General features: G+C 37.6%; 1 pseudogene; it reads left to right on the top strand.

Annotated features, from left to right (window-relative positions):
- The first annotated feature begins 409 nt into the window (after positions 1–409).
- LOC120214188 lies at positions 410–3,757 on the top strand (annotated as a pseudogene).
- Positions 3,758–6,000: the final 2,243 nt, after the last annotated feature.

Raw genomic sequence — 6,000 nt, 5'->3', positions numbered from 1 at the left:
TTTTACTTGTTTATATTTAAATATTATTTTTATTATTATATAGTCATATAAATATATATAATAAATAATAATTTATATTAAATCTTAATTTGGTTTTACATAAATTATGTTTTTATCATTTTAATATATTTATTTTCAATATCAAAGAAAATGACAGTCTTAATACAATTGGATGTCCTATTCTGGTATTTTAAAATTAAATATTATGATAAAAAAATTATAATTTTATTTTATTTAAATTATTATAATATTTATTAATATCGAAGAAAAGAGCTGTCTTAATGCACCTAGAAGTCCTTTTCTAATATTTTTAATATTTAAATTAAATCCTTTTGGACTTTCTGCTTTTCTTTGATTCCGTTTTAACGGTAGTCAGTTTCAGTTTTGTTTGATTAAAGAAATGAAAAGCTTCATTATCACGCTGGTAAAGCTTCAGTTCCAATTCTGTCCTTATATTTGGTTTTTAACTTCTTTTTATGAAAAAGGTTCCATGATTAATTGAGAGGCTTGTGGTTAAAGCAAAGCGGCACTCCCTTCATAGAGTATGATGATTGATTGAGAGATAAAAGAGATCGAGGGAGAGTTTTTTTTTTCTTTTAGCGAAAATATGGCGGAAGTGAGAGGATTGGACACGTGGCTGGATGAGCTGGCGAGTTTGGTGGAAGATCCGGGGATAATACACACTGAGGAAATAGTTTTCCCGTCGTTACCGCCGCTCACTGATCAGAAACCGACGGCGGTTGCTGAGAGTGATCATGAAATGGAACCGCCGGAGGCCTTGAAGGAACAACTGAAGGAATTTTTGAAATCGTGGTGCGAGATGATTCTAGAGCTTGGAAGAGGATGTAGAGATGTTTTGCAGCAAACGGTAGTTACTGAGGATTCGTTTATAGTTAAGAAACTTGGTGGACCCGTGGCTAAGGTCTCCAGTCGATTGGGTTTCTTGAATGAGTTCTTGCCTGAGGATCGTGATCCTATTCACGCTTGGCCTGTTATCTTCTTTGTTTTCATCCTTGCACTTTCAGGTACTAAATCTTTTATCGCTAACAATTATCAATTATTATTTGCGGTTATTGAAAATCTGGAACTCTATATTCACACAATTTTAGGACCGGATTCATGAATTTTCATGATCGATTGTAAATTTGAATGAAAGAGAAAGATGTATTTTTGGTTAATTCAACATTGTTTGAAATTTTGCAGCTCTAAATTTGAATGGTGCGCATGATGTATCGGCACCACCAGTGAAGAAAGTGCTTGTTCATCCTCCTAGCGCAAGCCGAATCCAGCTCCCTGATGGCAGACACTTGGCTTATCGTGCAATGGGTGTTCCAGTGGACAAAGCTAGATTTTCTCTTATTGCACCGCATTCTTTTCTTTCGTCCCGACTTGCAGGTAAGAATATATAATTAGTAGAAGTTTCATATGCATGTTCTCGATCAAATTGTTGTAGACTTGTATAATTTTATTTGTTAAACAGGTATACCAGGAGTTAAGACATCACTGCTTGAAGAGTTCGGTGTTCGCCTGGTTACATATGATCTTCCTGGTTTTGGGGAGAGTGATCCTCATCCTAGTAGAAATTTAAATTCATCAGCATTTGATATGCTACATCTTGCTGATGCTGTTGGGGTCAATGATAAGTTCTGGGTGTTGGGCTACTCGAGTGGAAGTATCCATGCTTGGGCTGCTCTTAGACATGTATCTCACAAAATTGCAGGTATGAGCTGTTTGCTTCTGTAAATTTACTGTTTTGACACCTGACATATTAATGCATAATGTTACTTAGAAGCACGAATAGATATTGGTTTTGTAATGGGTTATTTAACTTATCAACACCATATATTGTGATGCATCTTCACATACTCTACAGGTGCAGCAATGGTTACTCCAATGATCAATCCGTATGAACCTAGCTTGACTAAGGAAGAAATGCAAAGTATTTGGGGAGAGTCATTACCAAGAAGGAAGTTAATGTATTATCTAGCTCGAAGATTGCCAAAACTGCTTCCTTCTTTTACCGCCGGAGTTTCCTATCAGGCAAGCATGGCCGAATTGAAAACTGGATGTCTGTATCACTTGGAAGGAGGGTGAGTCAACTCTAATCTTCAATAATTTCTCAAAAATCTCTTCTGTATTTCTATATTACTCTTCACTTCAACCTTTTTTGGGCTAGGGTTAATAGTTGCTAATTTTAAAAAGGGTAAACTATGGGGATAGTCCCCAATGTTTAGGGTTTGTCCAACTTTGGTCACCAATTTAAAAATTAAGGGAAATGGTCCCTAACGTTATCAATCCTTTCGATTTTAGTTCCTCGCCATTAATTTTCGTTAACCCCTTTTGTTTAAGTCTCTAACATGGCTGAGGGACTAAAATCGAATGAGAGTCTATGATTGAGGGACTAAAATCGAATGGATCGATAATGTTAGGGACTAAAATCAAACGGATTGATAACGTTAGAGATTATTCCCCCTAAATCTTTAAATTGGCGACCAAAAACATAGGGGAGTATCTGCATAGTTTACCCTATTAAAAAAACTGTTTAAAAGATCACATTTCCTCTGTTGGGGTTTCATGACACTTCAATAATCTCTTTCAATTGCAAACACTTTGAAGTGCATGTGTTCATATTGGACTAAGCAATAGAATAGGGATTGATGCATGCAGTGATGCCCCTATTGGGTGAACTTTTGGAGTTTGTTCCAAGTATGAAAGTGCTATTTGATAAGATCTACTGTTTTGCAAAAGCGTTGAGTTGAAAACTAGCCTTTGATGTGTTCCAAGTATTTGCATAAGTTAATCTTGACTTGCGCAGGATGAGATTCTAACTGAAGGAGCAACGTTTGAAGACTTCTGGCATAGAGATGTAGAGGAGTCGATCCGTCAGGGAAATACCAAACCATTCATTGAGGAAGCCGTCCTACAGGTTTCAAACTGGGGTTTTCGTCTGGCAGATCTTCAGGTGCAGAGGAAGTGTTACACAAATGGAATTTTCCCTTGGCTCAAATCCCTGTACAGTCAAGCGGAATGTGAATTGACAGGATTTCTGGGACCAATACATATATGGCAGGTTTGGAGACTTTTACCTTTTGTTTCCTTCCATAGAAATATCACCATAAAACTTGATAGTCCTTGCAAATCAATCTAGCCTGCTTTTAAATCTTTCAAAGAAGTATGTTTTGGTATCTCTGTGAATATTAAGTGCGAGGAACATGATCCTTTCTCTGTGAATATCAAGTGCCTGTAATTTAGATGGTCACCTTTTCTCTGTGAATATATTGATCACTTGCTATACAGGGGATGGATGATCAAGCTGTTCCACAAGGAATGATAGATTACATAAGCCGTGTTCTACCAGGGGCCACCATCAATAACCTCCCAAATGAAGGTCATTTTTCCTTCTTCTTTTTCTGTGACGACTGTCATCGGCAGATATTCTCTACTCTGTTGGAAGCCCTCAAGGTCCTCTCGACCAGTCAACAGGCGAAGGTGAAATCCCGTCCGAAGGAGAGATGGAAGAGCAGCCATTAGCTACCGGTTCTACCAAAAATTGATACACCGCCATAGATTTACACTTTTTGCTTGCTTTATATCCCAATTTTTGTGTAAATAAACCACAGATTGCACCTCATAGCTCATGGGAGAAGGTTTAGATGTCTGAAAATTTACGTTACTAAGTACTTGAGAGGTAAGGCTAAAAGAAAACATACGATAGAGATGAGATATATACCAGGCAAGGAGGCACTGGTTTTAGCGATTTGCCTTGCACAACAATAGAATCAGTTAGTATCAACTATTAACAATTCTTTTGGCATTTTCCCATTGCAAAGCTCCAAAGAATTTTGACAGCTTTTTTTTTCACCAGGAATGTTGTTATGGCTCAACATGTGCGCAACCCCGGTGGTTCACTGGCATGAGCTCGTGCATCCGAGTGTGATGGTTGTACATGGAATCTGCTCCCTGGAAGTGGAATTGACAGTGAAAATCCTAGATTTGACCTTAGCGCAACCTCAAGAGACCATTAATCAGTAGAAAAAGTAAAACGCAGGAACTAAAATAAAATTTAGTAATTTTGAAGTTCAATCTTAATTTACAAATCACAAACATCAATCTACCGAATATTTTTGGAAGGTGGGTAGTACACATGCATCCGAAATCAGTAAAATAGGGCGGTAACAGGAAAAACATGAATTGAAGACGCCAATGCGCTAGGCCATGAGTGCGGCGTATATGTTGAACGCGGATATAAGCACTGGCAAACAAAATGCGACGAGCTTCAACAGTAGTCATTGAAATGTGGACGCAGAGGGGTTTTAATTGTGGAACCAAATTCACCGAGTCACTTTCCACCATCACATGGGATGCGTCCATCTTAATTGCTAGACGGATACCGGAAGTAAGAGCCTCGGCTGCGACGATGCTGATATCAGCAGCAAACGATAGTCGCAAGGGAACCCATGACCCGCGATCACCAACCCATTGGCATCCACATGGTGCGTGGAGAATGCACTCGGACCAATGGCGTATATTGATTTTTTTTCTGTTTTGACAAAATAGAAACCGCTAATTTTATTTGAAATAGAAAAATATTTAAATATCAATTGTAACCTAAGAATATTTTTATAATCAAGAACACAATTAAGATTACAAAGTATCATACAAGGAAAATGTTAAAAATCTAATTAAATAAACTCAAATAGAAACATATGAATATATTTGACCACATCGAACAAACAAACCACAAAGAGGATCAAGCTATTGAAAGACCACCGATAAAATGTAAATTTGAATCGAGCGACATGAGAAAACTATCTACGAATACAAATCGCTTATTCAAATTTAGTCCGAGGATCCAAAGGTCCAAAGCAGGTGAAGACACTTAATTCCGTCCAAATTATATATATATATATATATATATATATATATATATATATATATATATATATATTATATAATATTATAAATTATAATTTTATTTTATTCTTTTACAGGTCCAACACACGTGGCCCAACAGAGTACTCTGGTCCAACCCATACCCAAAACGCGTAACATGTAACCCGTAGAAGATTAGGGTTTCCAGAAACCCTAACCCCTTCTCTCCAGCGTCGCTCTCCCCTTCAACGTGTAGATCCCACAGTTGCACGCTTCTCCCACGACCACACAACCGCCCGAGATTCACGGCACCAACGTCCATCACCAACAACCAACAACAAATAGAAGTGTTAGAGTTCGATTAGGACTCAATAGGTCTAAAAATATATTTTTATATTGCTATAAATAAGTGTAAATCATCACAAGTGTACACGGGGGAGGATAAACGATTTTAGGCAAAAAAACACTGCGAAATACACAAGGATTTGAAACACTTGTACTATTCGAAACGAGAAATAAAGGTATTATTTGTCTTACCTTTCGATTCGGTTTGTGTGTGGCTTGCATGTTGATTTTCTTTGGTTTTAAACTCGAAATGTCGAGGACCAAAGGGGTGGTTGTCGAGATATTTTGTTAGATCTACACCCCCACGAGGCATGTTTTGAAAAACAAATTTGATATTTGAGTTGGGGAGGTGAAGGGCTTTTTAAAAAAAATCATATTTTCCCGCCGATGAACGGGCGAGGCGGCGCGCGATGGCCGGATTCTGGGTTCATCAAGAACTCGCCGCATGTTCTTCAATTTGAAGAACGAACCAGAGAGAAATATAAGGTGGTGGCGTTTTGTTATGAAGAAGAGAGGAAATGAGAATTAAAAAATGTTTGGGTTTTATATAACCCATTAAATCGACCTGCGCCCGACCCGTGGCCCGACCTGCTTACCTTCAAGACCCGCGTGTTTTCTATTTAAAAAGGTTAACCCCATTTTTAGTCCCCTCATTTTTACAATTGTCATTTTACCCCTTAATCCACAGTTTTAACGCTAATTTTCTCCTAGATTTGACCCTCAACTTTGGTTTTCATTCCAATTTAACCTGTTACGCTTATTTTTATTTTTTATATTTTATTT

Source organism: Hibiscus syriacus, unplaced genomic scaffold (genome assembly GCF_006381635.1).
Source record: "Hibiscus syriacus cultivar Baekdansim isolate YM2019G1 unplaced genomic scaffold, ASM638163v2 tig00110054_pilon, whole genome shotgun sequence".
Classification (NCBI taxonomy): Eukaryota; Viridiplantae; Streptophyta; class Magnoliopsida; order Malvales; family Malvaceae; genus Hibiscus; species Hibiscus syriacus.
The sequence above is the reverse complement of the archived record's forward strand: the minus strand, read 5'-3'. Positions and strand labels throughout refer to the sequence as shown.